Source organism: Panulirus ornatus, chromosome 17, assembly GCF_036320965.1.
Source record: "Panulirus ornatus isolate Po-2019 chromosome 17, ASM3632096v1, whole genome shotgun sequence".
NCBI classification, from domain to species: domain Eukaryota; kingdom Metazoa; phylum Arthropoda; class Malacostraca; order Decapoda; family Palinuridae; genus Panulirus; species Panulirus ornatus.
In genome coordinates, this window is record NC_092240.1 from 56,298,552 (window position 1) to 56,314,775 (window position 16,224).

At 42.0% G+C, this 16,224-nt stretch overlaps 1 protein-coding gene across 3 annotated transcripts in view; it reads right to left on the reverse strand.

Moving 5' to 3' along the window:
* Positions 1–16,224, reverse strand: part of LOC139754814 (tectonic-like complex member MKS1) — a 199,236-nt gene that overhangs the window by 156,911 nt on the left and 26,101 nt on the right. The gene's annotated exons all lie outside the window — the stretch shown is intronic.

Consider the following 16,224-nt stretch of genomic DNA (forward strand, 5'->3'; position numbering starts at 1 on the left):
CTCTTAACCAAAAACCCTTCTCCATGACCTTTCACTTTGCACTCCCACCGACCAAAAAAAACCCTATATCTGCCACTCTTTTCATCAAACAAAATTCAACAAACCTTAAGTTACTCACTCCCCCTTCTCACCTCATCACTCCTTTGGGCATCAAATCCCCACTTTCTTCCCTTTCACCAATGTTCCCATTTGTTCTTTTGCTTACGACATTATTTACCTCCTTCCAAAAATCTTTATATTCTCCCTAAAGGGGAAAGGGGAAGAGTGGTTTGGGAATGTTTGGGAGTAAGTCAGGGGGTTTGTGAGAGGACAAGAGCAAGGGAAGGAGTAGCAGTCCCCTGAAACCCCGGGGTTGTGGGGGTATGTGATAGAATGTAAGAAAGTAAATTCTCAATTTAATATGGGTAAAAAATGAAAATTGTGGAGAGGATGGGTGTTATTGGTGCTATATGCCCCCTGGGCTGAGAATGAAAAATTTATGAAGGCAAGTGTTTTGGGAGCAGCTGAATGAGTGTGTTAGTGGTTTTGATGCACGAGACGGGTTATAGTGATGGGTGTTTGAATGAAAGGTGAGTAATGTGGCCGTTGAGGGAAAAATTGGTATAACATGGGTGTTCGTGTTGTAAATGGAAATGGTTTAAAGAGCTTGTAGATTTATGTGCTGAAAAAGGGGCTGATGATTGGGTAATACCTGGTTTAAAAAGCGAGATATACATTTAAATTTTACTTATGTAAGTAGGAGAGATTTGGGCCAGAGAGCGTTTTTTGGATTACGTGTTTATTGACAGGCGCGCAAAAGAGAGACTTTTGGATGTAAATTTTGAGGGGGTGCAACTGGAGGGATTTTTTCTGATCTTTTTTCTTGTGGGGGCTAAGGTGAAGATTTGTATTTGGGGGTTTTCAGAAAATGATTTGGTAAACAGAGAAGAGGTAGTAAAAGCTTTGCGGAAGATGAAAGCCGGCAAGGCAGCAGGTTTGGATGGTATTGCAGTGGAATTTATTAAAAAAGGGGGTGACTGTATTGTTGACTGGTTGGTAAGGTTATTTAATGTATGTATGACTCATGGTGAGGTGCCTGAGGATTGGCGGAATGCGTGCATAGTGCCATTGTACAAAGGCAAAGGGGATAAGAGTGAGTGCTCAAATTACAGAGGTATAAGTTTGTTGAGTATTCCTGGTAAATTATATGGGAGGGTATTGATTGAGAGGGTGAAGGCATGTACAGAGCATCAGATTGGGGAAGAGCAGTGCGGTTTCAGAAGTGGTAGAGGATGTGTGGATCAGGTGTTTGCTTTGAAGAATGTATGTGAGAAATACTTAGAAAAGCAAATGGATCTGTATGTAGCATTTATGGATCTGGAGAAGGCATATGATAGAGTTGATAGAGATGCTCTGTGGAAGGTATTAAGAATATATGGTGTGGGAGGCAAGTTGTTAGAAGCAGTGAAAAGTTTTTATCGAGGATGTAAGGCATGTGTACGTGTAGGAAGAGAGGAAAGTGATTGGTTCTCAGTGAATGTAGGTTTGCGGCAGGGGTGTGTGATGTCTCCATGGTTGTTTAATTTGTTTATGGATGGGGTTGTTAGGGAGGTAAATGCAAGAGTCCTGGAAAGAGGGGCAAGTATGAAGTCTGTTGGGGATGAGAGAGCTTGGGAAGTGAGTCAGTTGTTGTTCGCTGATGATACAGCGCTGGTGGCTGATTCATGTGAGAAACTGCAGAAGCTGGTGACTGAGTTTGGTAAAGTGTGTGGAAGAAGAAAGTTAAGAGTAAATGTGAATAAGAGCAAGGTTATTAGGTACAGTAGGGTTGAGGGTCAAGTCAATTGGGAGGTGAGTTTGAATGGAGAAAAACTGGAGGAAGTGAAGTGTTTTAGATATCTGGGAGTGGATCTGTCAGCGGATGGAACCATGGAAGCGGAAGTGGATCATAGGGTGGGGGAGGGGGCGAAAATTTTGGGAGCCTTGAAAAATGTGTGGAAGTCGAGAACATTATCTCGGAAAGCAAAAATGGGTATGTTTGAAGGAATAGTGGTTCCAACAATGTTGTATGGTTGCGAGGCATGGGCTATGGATAGAGTTGTGCGCAGGAGGATGGATGTGCTGGAAATGAGATGTTTGAGGACAATGTGTGGTGTGAGGTGGTTTGATCGAGTAAGTAACGTAAGGGTAAGAGAGATGTGTGGAAATAAAAAGAGCGTGGTTGAGAGAGCAGAAGAGGGTGTTTTGAAATGGTTTGGGCACATGGAGAGAATGAGTGAGGAAAGATTGACCAAGAGGATATATGTGTCGGAGGTGGAGGGAACGAGGAGAAGAGGGAGACCAAATTGGAGGTGGAAAGATGGAGTGAAAAAGATTTTGTGTGATCGGGGCCTGAACATGCAGGAGGGTGAAAGGAGGGCAAGGAATAGAGTGAATTGGAGTGATGTGGTATACAGGGGTTGACGTGCTGTCAGTGGAGTGAATCAAGGCATGTGAAGCGTCTGGGGTAAACCATGGAAAGCTGTGTAGGTATGTATATTTGCGTGTGTGGACGTGTGTATGTACATGTGTATGGGGGGGGGTTGGGCCATTTCTTTCGTCTGTTTCCTTGCGCTACCTCGCATACGCGGGAGACAGCGACAAAGTATAAAAAAAAAAAAAAAAAAAATATATATATATATATATATATATTTTTTTTTTATACTATTCGCCATTTCCCACATTAGCGAGGTAGCGTTAAGAACAGAGGACTGGTGAGGGAATATCCTCACCTGGCCCCCTTCTCTGTTCCTTCTTTTGGAAAAAAAAAATGAGAGGGGAGGATTTCCAGCCCCCCGCTCCCTTCCCTTTTAGTCGCCTTCTACGACACGCAGGGAATACGTGGGAAGTATTCTTTCTCTCCTATCCCCAGGGATAATATATATATATATATATATATATCCCTGGAGATAGGGGAGAAAGAATACTTCCCACGTATTCCCTGCGTGTCGTAGAAGGCGACTAAAAGGGAAGGGAGCGGGGGGCTGGAAATCCTCCCCTCTCGGTTTTTTTTTTTTTTTTTTTTTTTTTTTTTCCCCAAAAGAAGGAACAGAGAAGGGGGCCAGGTGAGGGTATTCCCTCAAAGGCCCAGTCCTCTGTTCTTAACGCTACCTCGCTATCGCGGGAAATGGCGAATAGTATGAAAAAAAAAAAAAAAAAAAAAAAAATATATATATATATATATATATATATATATATATATATATATATATTTTTTTTTCATACTATTCGCCATTTCCCGCGATAGCGAGGTAGCGTTAAGAACAGAGGACTGGGCCTTTTTTGGAATATCCTCACCTGTTCCTTCTTTTGGAAAAAAAAAAAAAAAAAAAAAAAAGAGAGAGAGGGGAGGATTTCCAGCCCCCCGCTCCCTCCCCTTTTAGTCGCCTTCTACGACACGCAGGGAATACGTGGGATGTATTCTTAATCCCCTATCCCCAGGGATAATATATATATATATATATATATATATATATATATATATATATATATATATATATATATATATATATATATATATGTGTATATATGTATATATGTGTATATGAGCGGACGGGCCATTCTTCATCTGTTTCCTGGTGCTACCTCGTTGACACTGGAAACAGCGATTAAGTATAATAGCTATATATATATATATATATATATATATATATATATATATATATATATATATATATATATATATAGCTATAATACTTAATCGCTGTTTCCAGTGTCAACGAGGTAGCACCAGGAAACAGATGAAGAATGGCCCGTCCGCTCATATACACATATATACATAAATGCCCATACATGCAAATATACATAAATATACACATCAACATATACATACACACATGCAGACATATACATACATACACAAGTACATATTCATGCTTGCCTTCATCCATTCCTGTTGTTACCCTGCCACACAGGAAATAGCATCACTACCCCCCACTTCAGTGAGGTAGTGCCGGGAAAACAGACAAAAAAGGCCACATTCATTCACACTCTCTCTACCTGTCATGTGTAATACACTAAAACCACAGCTCCCTATCCACATTCAAGCCCCAGAGACCTTTCCATGGTATACTCCAGACGCTTCACATACCCTGGTTCAGTCCACTGACACCACATCAACCCCAGTATACCACATCATTCCAATTCACTCTATTCCTAGCAAGCCTCTCACCTTCCTGGATGTTCAGGCCCCAATTGCTCAAAATCTTTTTCACTCCATTCTTCCACCTCCAATTTGGTCTCCCCCTTCCCCTTATTCCCACCACCTCTGACACATATATCCTCTTTGTCAATCTTTCCTCATTCATTCGCCCCATATATCCAAACCATTTCAACATACCCTCTTCTGCTTTCTCAACCATACGCTTTTTATCAACATACATCTCTCTTACCCTTTCCTTACTTCCTCGATCAAACCATCTCACATCACATATTGTCCTCAAACATTTCATTTCCAACACATCCACCCTCCTCCGTACAACCCTATCAATAGCCCACACCTCGCAACCATATGATATTGCTGGAACTACTATTCCTTCAAACATACCCATTTTTGTTCTCCAAGATACCGTTCTCGCATTCCGCACACTCTTCATTGCTACCAGAACCTTCGCCCCCTCCCCCACACTGTGATTCACCTCTGCTTCCATGGTTCCATCCACTGCTAAGTCCACTCCCAAATATCTAAAACACTTCACTTTCTCCGATTTTTCTCCTTTCAACTTACATCCCAATTTACTTGTCCCTCAACCCTACTGAACCTAACAACTTTACTCTTATTAACATTTACTCTCTATGTTCTCCTTTCACACACTTTTCCATACTCAGTCACCAACTTCTGCAGTTTTTCACTCGCATCAGCCACCAACTTCTGCAGTTTTTCACTCACATCAGCCACCAAAGATGTATCATTGGCAAACAACTGACTCACTTTCCAGGCCCTCTCATCCCAACACACTGCATACTCACCCCTCTCTCCAAAAATCTTGCATTTACTTCCCTAACCACCCCATCCATAAAAACATTAAACAACAATGGGGGCATCACACAATCCTGCAGCAGACTGAACTTCACTGGGAACCAATCACTTTCCTCTCTTCCTACTCATACACATGCCTCAAATCCTTGGTTAAAACTTTTCACTCCTTCTAAAAACTTACCTCCCATACCATATACTCTTACAACCTTACACAAAGCATCTCTATCAACCCTGTCATATGCATTCTCCAGTTCCATATAAGATACATACAAATCCATCCATTTTTCTAAGTATTTCTCACTTACATTCTAAGATCAAAGCAAACATCTGATCCACACATCCTCAACCACTTCTGAAACCACACTGCTCTTCCCCAATCTGATGCTCTGTACATGCCTTCAACCTCTCAATCAATACCATCCCATATAATTTCCTAGGAATACTCAACAAACTTATGCCTCTGTAGTTTAAACACTCACCTTCATCCCCTTTGCATTTGTACATTGGCACTATGCATGCATTCCGCCAATCCTCAGGCACTTCACCATGATCCATACATACATTGAATATCCTTATCAACCAGTCAACAACACAGTCACCCCATTTTTTCATAATTCTACTGCAACATCATCTAAACCCGCCATCTTGCCAGGTTTCATCTTCTGAAAGCTTTCACCACCTTTTCTCCCTTAACCAAACCACTCTCCCTCTTAACCAAACCATTCTCCCTGACCCTTTCACTTTGCACTCCACCCCGACCAAAACACCCTATATCTGCCACTCTATCATCAAACACATTCAACAAACCTTCAAGATACTCACTCCACCTTCTCACCTCATCACTCCTTGTCATCAACTCCCCACTTGCTCCTTTCACCAATGTTCCCATTTGTTCTTTTGTCTTACGCACATTATTTACCTCCTTCCAAAACATCTTTATATTCTCCCTAAAGGGTAAAGGGGAAGAGTGGTTTGGGAATGTCTTGGGAGTAAAGTCAGGGGTTAGTGAGAGGACAAGAGCAAGGGAAGGAGTAGCAGTACTCCTGAAACAGGAGTTGTGGGAGTATGTGATAGAATGTAAGAAAGTAAATTCTCAATTAATATGGGTAAAACTGAAAGTTGATGGAGAGAGATGGGTGATTATTGGTGCATATGCACCTGGGCATGAGAAGAAAGATCATGAGAGGCAAGTGTTTTGGGAGCAGCTGAATGAGTGTGTTAGTGGTTTTGATGCACGAGACCGGGTTATAGTGATGGGTGATTTGAATGCAAAGGTGAGTAATGTGGCAGTTGAGGGAATAATTGGTATACATGGGGTGTTCAGTGTTGTAAATGGAAATGGTGAAGAGCTTGTAGATTTATGTGCTGAAAAAGGACTGATGATTGGGAATACCTGGTTTAAAAAGCGAGATATACATAAGTATACTTATGTAAGTAGGAGAGATGGCCAGAGAGCGTTATTGGATTACGTGTTAATTGACAGGCGCGCAAAAGAGAGACTTTTGGATGTAAATGTTCTGAGAGGTGCAACTGGAGGGATGTCTGATCATTATCTTGTGGAGGCTAAGGTGAAGATTTGTATGGGTTTTCAGAAAAGAAGAGTGAATGTTGGGGTGAAGAGGGTGGTGAGAGTAAGTGAGCTTGGGAAGGAGACTTGTGTGAGGAAGTACCTGGAGAGACTGAGTACAGAATGGAAAAAGGTAAGAACAATGGAAGTAAGGGGAGTGGGGGAGGAATGGGATGTATTTAGGGAATCAGTGATGGATTGCGCAAAAGATGCTTGTGGCATGAGAAGAGTGGGAGGTAGGTTGATTAGAAAGGGTAGTGAGTGGTGGGATGAAGAAGTAAGAGTATTAGTGAAAGAGAAGAGAGAGGCATTTGGACAATTTTTGCAGGGAAAAAATGCAATTGAGTGGGAGATGTATAAAAGAAAGAGACAGGAGGTCAAGAGAAAGGTGCAAGAGGTGAAAAAAAGGGCAAATGAGAGTTGGGGTGAGAGAGTATCATTAAATTTTAGGGAGAATAAAAAGATGTTCTGGAAGGAGGTAAATAAAGTGCGTAAGACAAGGGAGCATATGGGAACTTCAGTGAAGGGCGCAAATGGGGAGGTGATAACAAGTAGTGGTGATGTGAGAAGGAGATGGAGTGAGTATTTTGAAGGTTTGTTGAATGTGTTTGATGATAGAGTGGCAGATATAGGGTGTTTTGGTCGAGGTGGTGTGCAAAGTGAGAGGGTTAGGGAAAATGATTTGGTAAACAGAGAAGAGGTAGTAAAAGCTTTGCGGAAGATGAAAGCTGGCAAGGCAGCAGGTTTGGATGGTATTGCAGTGGAATTTATTAAAAAAGGGGTTGACTGTATTGTTGACTGGTTGGTAAGGTTATTTAATGTATGTATGACTCATGGTGAGGTGCCTGAGGATTGGCGGAATGCGTGCATAGTGCCATTGTACAAAGGCAAAGGGGATAAGAGTGAGTGCTCAAATTACAGACGTATAAGTTTGTTGAGTATTCCCGGTAAATTATATGGGAGGGTATTGATTGAGAGGGTGAAGGCATGTACAGAGCATCAGATTGGGGAAGAGCAGTGTGGTTTCAGAAGTGGTAGAGGATGTGTGGATCAGGTGTTTGCTTTGAAGAATGTATGTGAGAAATACTTAGAAAAGCAAATGGATTTGTATGTAGCATTTATGGATCTGGAGAAGGCATATGATAGAGTTGATAGAGATGCTCTGTGGAAGGTATTAAGAATATATGGTGTGGGAGGCAAGTTGTTAGAAGCAGTGAAAAGTTTTTATCGAGGATGTAAAGCATGTGTACGTGTAGGAAGAGAGGAAAGTGATTGGTTCTCAGTGAATGTAGGTTTGCGGCAGGGGTGTGTAATGTCTCCATGGTTGTTTAATTTGTTTATGGATGGGGTTGTTAGGGAGGTGAATGCAAGAGTTTTGGAAAGAGGGGCAAGTATGAAGTCTGTTGGGGAGGAGAGAGCTTGGGAAGTGAGTCAGTTGTTGTTCGCTGATGATACAGCGCTGGTGGCTGATTCATGTGAGAAACTGCAGAAGCTGGTGACTGAGTTTGGTAAAGTGTGTGAAAGAAGAAAGTTAAGAGTAAATGTGAATAAGAGCAAGGTTATTAGGTACAGTAGGGTTGAGGGTCAAGTCAATTGGGAGGTGAGTTTGAATGGAGAAAAACTGGAGGAAGTGAAGTGTTTTAGATATCTGGGAGTGGATCTGGCAGCGGATGGAACCATGGAAGCGGAAGTGGATCATAGGGTGGGGGAGGGGGCGAAAATTCTGGGAGCCTTGAAGAATGTGTGGAAGTCGAGAACATTATCTCGGAAAGCAAAAATGGGTATGTTTGAAGGAATAGTGGTTCCAACAATGTTGTATGGTTGCGAGGCGTGGGCTATGGATAGAGTTGTGCGCAGGAGGATGGATGTGCTGGAAATGAGATGTTTGAGGACAATGTGTGGTGTGAGGTGGTTTGATCGAGTAAGTAACGTAAGGGTAAGAGAGATGTGTGGAAATAAAAAGAGCGTGGTTGAGAGAGCAGAAGAGGGTGTTTTGAAATGGTATGGGCACATGGAATGAGTGAGGAAAGATTGACCAAGAGGATATATGTGTCGGAGGTGGAGGGAACGAGGAGAAGAGGGAGACCAAATTGGAGGTGGAAAGATGGAGTGAAAAAGATTTTGTGTGATCAGGGCCTGAACATGCAGGAGGGTGAAAGGAGGGCAAGGAATAGAGTGAACTGGAGCGATGTGGTATACCGGGGTTGACGTGCTGTCAGTGGATTGAATCAAGGCATGTGAAGCGTCTGGGGTAAACCATGGAAAGCTGTGTAGGTATGTATATTTGCGTGTGTGGACGTATGTATATACATGTGTATGGGGGTGGGTTGGGCCATTTCTTTCGTCTGTTTCCTTGTGCTACCTCGCAAACGCGGGAGACAGCGACAAAGCAAAAAAAAAAAAAAAAAATTCTCCCTAAAGTTTAATGATACTCTCTCACCCCAACTCTCATTTGCCCTCTTTTTCACCTCTTGCACCTTTTCTTGATCTCCTGCCACTTTCTTTTATACACCTCCCAGTCATTTGCACTACTTCCTTCCCTGCAAGTATTGTCTCTTCTCTTTCACTAACAGCCTTACTTCTTCATCCTACCACTCACTACCCTTTCTAATCTGCCCACCACCCATCTTTCTCATGCCACACACATTTTTTGCGCAAGCCATCAATGCTTCTCTAAATACATCCCATTCCTCACCCACTCCCCTCGCGTCATTTGCTCACAACTTTTGCCACTCTACACTCAATCTCTCCTGGTGCTTCCTCACACAAGTCTTCTTTCCAAGCTCACTTACTCTCACCACTCTCTTCACCCCAACATTTTCTTTTCTGGAAACCTCTACAAATCTTCGCCTCCACTAGATAGTGATCAGACATCCCTCCAGTTGCCCCTCTCAGCACATTAACATACAAAAGTCTCTCTTTTACACACCTATCAATTAACACATAATCCAATAACACCCTTTGACCATCTCTCCTACTCACATACATATACTTACATATATCTCTCTTTTTAAGCCAGGTATTCCTAATCACCAATCTTTTTTCAGCACATAAATCCACAGGCTCTGCACCATTTACAACAATGAACACCACATGTACACCAATTATACCCTCAACTGCCACATTACTCACCTTCACATTTAAATGATCCATCACTATTACCTGGTTTTGTGCATCAAAGCTGCTAACACACTCACTCAGCTGCCCCCAAAACACTTACCTCTCTTGATCTTTCTTCTCATGACCAGGTGCATATGCACCAATAATCACCCCTCTCTCTTCATCCACTTTCAGTTTTACCCACATCAATCTAGAATTTACTCTTACACTCTATTACATACTCCCACAACTCCTGCTTCAGGAGTAAAGCTACTTCTTCCTTTGCTCTTGTCCTTTCACCAACCCCTGACTTCATTCCCAAGGAATTCCAAACCACTCTGTTTCCTAGCACTACCACGCTGAAGTGGGTGGTAGCGATAGGAGTGGATGAAGGCAAGCAAATATGAATATGTACATTTTTTTTTTTCTTTTTTTTTTTTTTAATTTTTCCAAAAGAAGGAACAGAGAAGGGGGCCAGGTGAGGGTATTCCCTCAAAGGCCCAGTCCTCTGTTCTTAACGCTACCTCGCTATCGCGGTAAATGGCGAATAGTATGAAAAAAAAAAAGTGTATATATGTATGTGTCTGTGTATGTATATGTATATATACATGTTGATATGTATATGTATGTACGGCCAAAAAGAGTTATTGGATTACATGTTAATTGATAGGCACGTGAAAGAGAGACTTTTGGATGTTAATGTGCAGAGAGGAGCAACTGGAGGGATGCCTGATCATTATCTTGTGGAGGTGAAGGTTAAGATTTGAAGAGGTTTTCAGAAAAGAGGAGAGATTGTTGGGGTGAAGAGAGTGGTGAGAGTACGTGAGCTTGGGAAGGAGACTTGTATGAGGAAGTACCTGGAGAGATTGAGTGCAGAATGGAAAAAGGTGAGAGCAAAGGACGTAAGGGGAGTGGAGTAGGAATGGGATGTATCTAGGGAAGCAGTAGTGGCTTGCGCAGAAGATGCCTGTGGCATGACAAAGGTGGGAGGTGGGCAGATTAGAAAAGGTAGTGAGTGGTGGGATGAAGAAGTAAGATTGTCAGTGAAAGAGAAGAGAGGCATTTGGATGATTTTTGCAGGGAAGTAGTGCAAATGACTGGGGAGATGTATGAAAGAAAGAGGCAGGTCAAGAGGAAGGTGCCAGAGGTGAAAAAGGGGGTAAATGAGAGTTGGGGAGAGAGTATCGTTAAATTTTAGGGAGAATAAAAAGACATTTTGGAAGGAGGTAAATAAAGTGCATAAGACAAGAGAACAAATGGGAACATCGGTGGAGGGGGCTAATGTGGAGGTAATAACAAGTAGTGGTGATGTGAGAAGATGGAGTGAGTATTTTGAACGTTTGTTGAATGTGTTAGAAGAGAGAGTGGCAGATATAGGGTGTTTTGGTTGAGGTGGTGTATGAAGTGAGAGGGCCAGGGAGAATGGTTTGGTAAACAGAGAAGTAATGAAAGCTTTGCAGAAGATGAAAGCCGGCAAGGCAGCAGGTTTGGATGGTATTGCAGTGGAATTTATTAAAAAAGGGGGTGCCTGTGTTGTTGACTGGTTGGTGAGGATATTCAATGTATGTATGGCTCATGGTGAAGTGCCTGAGGATTGGCAGAATGCATGCATAGTGCCACTGTACAAAGGCAAAGGGGATAAAGATAAGTGTTCAAATTACAGAGGTATAAGTTTGTTGAATATTCCTGGGATTGATTGAGAGGGTCAAGGCATGTACAGGGCATCAGACTGGGGAGGAGCAGTGTGGTTTCAGAAGTGGTAAAAGACATGTGGATCAGGTGTTTGTTTTGAAAAATGTATGTGAGAAACACTTACAAAACAAATGGATTTGTATGTAGCATTTATGGATCTGGAGAAAGCATATGACAGAGTTGATAAGAGATGCTCTGTGGAAGGTATTAAGAGTATATGGTGTGTGAGGCAAGTTGCTGAAGCAATGAAAAGTTTTTATCAAGGATGTAAGGCATGTGTATGAGTAGGAAGAGAGAAAAGCGATTGGTTCCCAGTGAATGTCTGTTTGCGGCTGGGGTGCATGATGTCTCCATGGTTGTTTAATTTGTTTATGGATGGGGTGGTAAGGGAGGTGAATGCAAGAGTTTTGGAAAGAGGGGCAAGTATGCAGTCTGTTGTGGATGAGGGGGCTTGGGAAGTGAGTCAATTGTTGTTCACTGATGATACAGTGCTGGTGGCTGATTTAGGTGAGAAACTGCAGAAGCTGGTGACTGAGTCTGGTAAGGTGTGTGAAAGAAGAAAGCTGAGAGAAAATGAGAAAAAGAGCAAGGTTATTAGGTTCAGTAGGGTTGAGGGACAAGTCAACTGGAAGGTAAGTTTGAATGGAGAAAAACTGGAGGAAGTGAAGTGTTTTAGATATCTGGGAGTGGATTTAGCAGTGGAAGCAGAAGTGAGTCAAAGGGTGGGGGAGTGGGCAAAGGTTCTGGGAGCATTGAAGAATGTGTGGAAGGTGAGAACGTTAACTCAGAGAGCAAAAATGGGTATGTTTGAAGGAATAGTGGTTCCAACAATGTTATATGGTTGCGAGGCGTGGGCTATAGAGAGGGTTGTGCGGAAGAGGGTGGATTTGTTGGAAATGAGATGTTTGAGAACAATATGTGGTGTGAGGTGTTTTGATCTAGTAAGTAATGAAAGGGTAAGAGATATGTGTGGTAATAAAAGGAGTGTGGTTGAGAGAGCAGAAGAGGGTGTATTGAAATGGTTTGGTCGCATGGAGAGAAAGAGTGAGGAAAGATTGATGAAGAGGATATATGTGTCAGAGGTGGAGGGAATGAGAAGTGGGAGACCAAATTGGAGGTGGAGGGATGGAGTGAAAAAGATTTTGAGCGATCAGAGCCTGAACACGCGGGAGGGTGAAAGGCGTACAAGGAATAGAGTGAATTGGAACAATGTCATATACCAGGGTTGACATGTTGTCAATGGATTGAACAAGGGCATGTGAAGCGTCTGGGGTAAACATGGAAAGATTTGTGGGGCCTAGATGTAGAAAGGGAGCTGTGGTTTCGGTGCATTATGCATGACAGCTAGAGACTGAGTGCGAACGAATGTGGTCTTTTCCTAGCGCTACCTTGCGTGTACCGGGGGGAGGGGGTGCCATTTCATGTGTGGCGGGGTGGTGACGGGAACGGGTGTGGGAAGCAAGTATGAATATGTACATGTGTATATACGTATATGTCTGCATACGTAATTGTATGTATATGTTGAAATACATAGGTATGTATATGTGCGTATGTAAGCTATTTATTCATTTATTTTGCTGTGTTGCTGTCTCCCGCGTTAGCGAGGTAGCGCAAAGAAACAGATGAAAGAATGGCCCAACCCACCCACATACACATATATATACCTACACGTCCACATACGCAAATATACATACCTATACATCTCAACATATACATATATATACACACACAGACATATACATATATACACATGTACATAATTCACACTGTCTGCCTTTATTCATTCCCATTGCCACCCCGCCACACATGAAATAACAACCCCCTCCCCCTGCAAGTGCACGAGGTAGCACTAGGAAAAGACAACAAAGGCCACATTCGTTCACACTCAGTCTCTAGCTGTCATGTATAATGTACTGAAACCACAGCTCCCTTTCCACATCTAGGCCCCACAGAACTTTCCATGGTTTACTCCAGACGCTTCACATGCCCTAGTTCAATCCATTGACAGCACGCGTATGTAGGTGTCTACGTATATACATGTGTACGTGGGTGGGTTGGGCCATACTTTCATGTTTCCTTGCGCTACCTCGCTAACGTGGGAGACAGCAACAAAGTATATTAAAAAAATAATAATAATAATCTGCATGTATGGGAATTTATGTATATATATGTGTGTATATGAGTGGATGGGGCATTCTTTGTCTGTTTCCTTGTGCTATTTCGCTGATGCAGGAGACAGCGATTAAGTATAATAATAATAATATAAAAAAAATATATATATGAACACCCATACACGCACATAAACATACACATATATATAAACATACACACATAAACATACATATGCATACATACACTTGTACATATTCATATTGCTTGCCCTCATCCATTCCTGGCGATACCCTGCCCAACAGGAAGCAGCATCGCTACAACCTGTTTCTGTGAGGCAGCGCCAGGAAAACTGACAAAAAGGCCTCATTCATTTACACTCAGGATCTAGCTGTCATGTGTAATGCACCAAAACCACAGCTCCCTATTCACATCCAGGCCCCACAGACCATTCCACAGTTTACCCCACACATCTCACATGCCCTGGTTCAGTCCATTGCCAGCATGTTAACCTCATTATAACACATCCTTCCAATTCACTCTATTCCTTGCACACCTCTCACCCTCCTGTAAGTTCAGACCCTAAATGCTCAAAATCTTTTTTACTCCATCCAGTATGGGGCAGCCAGTTATCACAGACCAATGGATACATACATCAACATAATGTCATCAGGCTGGGCGATCTTCATCTATATGTAGCTCCTAAGACTCTTTGTTCAGTGAGAAAACAGTTTCCATATACTGGACACTCCTCTTCCCCTTAGTCCAAATTTTGGGAGCTGTATGCCTTCCAAATATCACCTAGTGTTAAACAGACAGAACCCTAAAAGTATGAGACCCTGACTGGTGAATGCCTGCCACTGGAACTGTCAACTAAAGGTTCAAATCAGTATCACCGCTATACATTAAGGTAATACTGTTTAAGTCCCTACCTCTAATGTAACTCTGCCTCTATGGGACTCATACACTAAAATGGCCTCCAAAATAAAACTAAAAACCTATCAAAAACACATGGGAAGAGAATGCACAGGTAGGTAAAATGAAGAAGGCAGAGGTAATCACTAATTGTGTAAATACTACTGTGTTTTACGGAGAGAGAGTTTTATGCTCATGTTCTCTGCCTTCTTAACCTTGAGGGAGTACACGAGTCCTGAAACCAAACACTGATCACACCAATCTCACCATAAAAAGCCACATAAATATTAAAAAAACCTAACCTTAATCACCTGACTCATCACCTGACTCTTCCATTATACCTGCAAGCAGTTCTGTATGACAGGAGGAAGGAAGGAAGGGAAGTATACAAAATCAAAGTTATAAAGCACCAGTAAACATTCTGAGCATCTGGAAATTATATGACCATCAATACTGTCAGATCCTTATAAAGCATCAAGGAGGTTTGTTAAGGTCTGGAGATACTATATATGTTATACTAACTGTTACCTGATGCTTACAAATGTCTTGTCCGTTACAACTGGTAATAATGTAGTGAAGGCAACTCACAAGATGTGAATGGGGTACCCATTCTCTTGAGACAAGACTTTTGAAAATTAAAACACTTTAACTATCAACACAATATAACTTAGATTTCTTCCAAAATCACCAAATTCACACTATTAGTAGGTAATAAGCAACATAGCTGGTAAGAAAGCAATAACACTAGAGCACACATTAATCTTTGTCTTTAATGTCTGTATTTCATAATTGTTTGCTATTTCCCACATCAGCAACATAGAGCCGGAACAGAAGAAAAGGTCTTATTCAATCACATTTGTAATGCAATGAAACTACAACCCCCTATCCACAAGCAGGTCCCACAGACCTTTCCATGGTTTCCTTGGCTGCTTCCAATGCCCAGTTCAGTCCAATGACAGCGTCACCCCTGTATATCACATTACTCCAATTTACTCTATCCCATACGTGCTTTTCCATCTCTGGCATGTTCAGGCCCCTAACACTTAAAAACATTCACTCCATCCTTCCATCTCCAATTTAGTCTTTTTCTTCTTCTTCTGACAAATATATTCTCTGTCAAACTCCTCTCATTCATTCTCTCCATATGTCTAAATCATTTCAGCACACCTCTTCAGCTTTCTCAACCAAACCCTTTTTATTAACATACCTCTCTTTTACTGCAACATTACTTACTTAATTGAACCTCCTCATACCATATATTGTCCTCAAAATTTCATTTCCAATGATTCAACATCTGTATATTCTCATCTATAGCCCATGCCTCACATCCATATACTACTATCGGGACTACTACACCTTAAAATAAACCCATTTTCAACCTCCCAGAGAGTGACCTCCCTTTTCACATATTCCTCAATGCTCCTAGAACCTTCTCCCCTCACCCACCCTATGGATCACCTCTGCTTCCAAAGTTCCATTCACTGTGTGTCCACTTCCAGGAATCTAAAACACTTCACATCCTTCAAGTTTTCTCCATTCAACTTCAGACCCCAATTAACTGTCTCTTTGCACTGTTAAAGTTAACAACCTTGCATTTATTAACATTCAGTCTTAACTTTTTCCTTTCATACACTCCTAAACTCAAACACCAACTTTTGTAGTTTCTTACTCGAATCTGCCACTAGTTCCGTGTCATCAGCAGAAAACAAATGTCTCACCTCCCAGGCCCTCACCACCAACAGACTGCATACCAGCTTCTCTTTCCAAGACCCTTCATTCACCTCCCTCATTATCCCCATCAATAAACAATTTAGATTAAACAGCCATGGTGATGTCACATACTGCC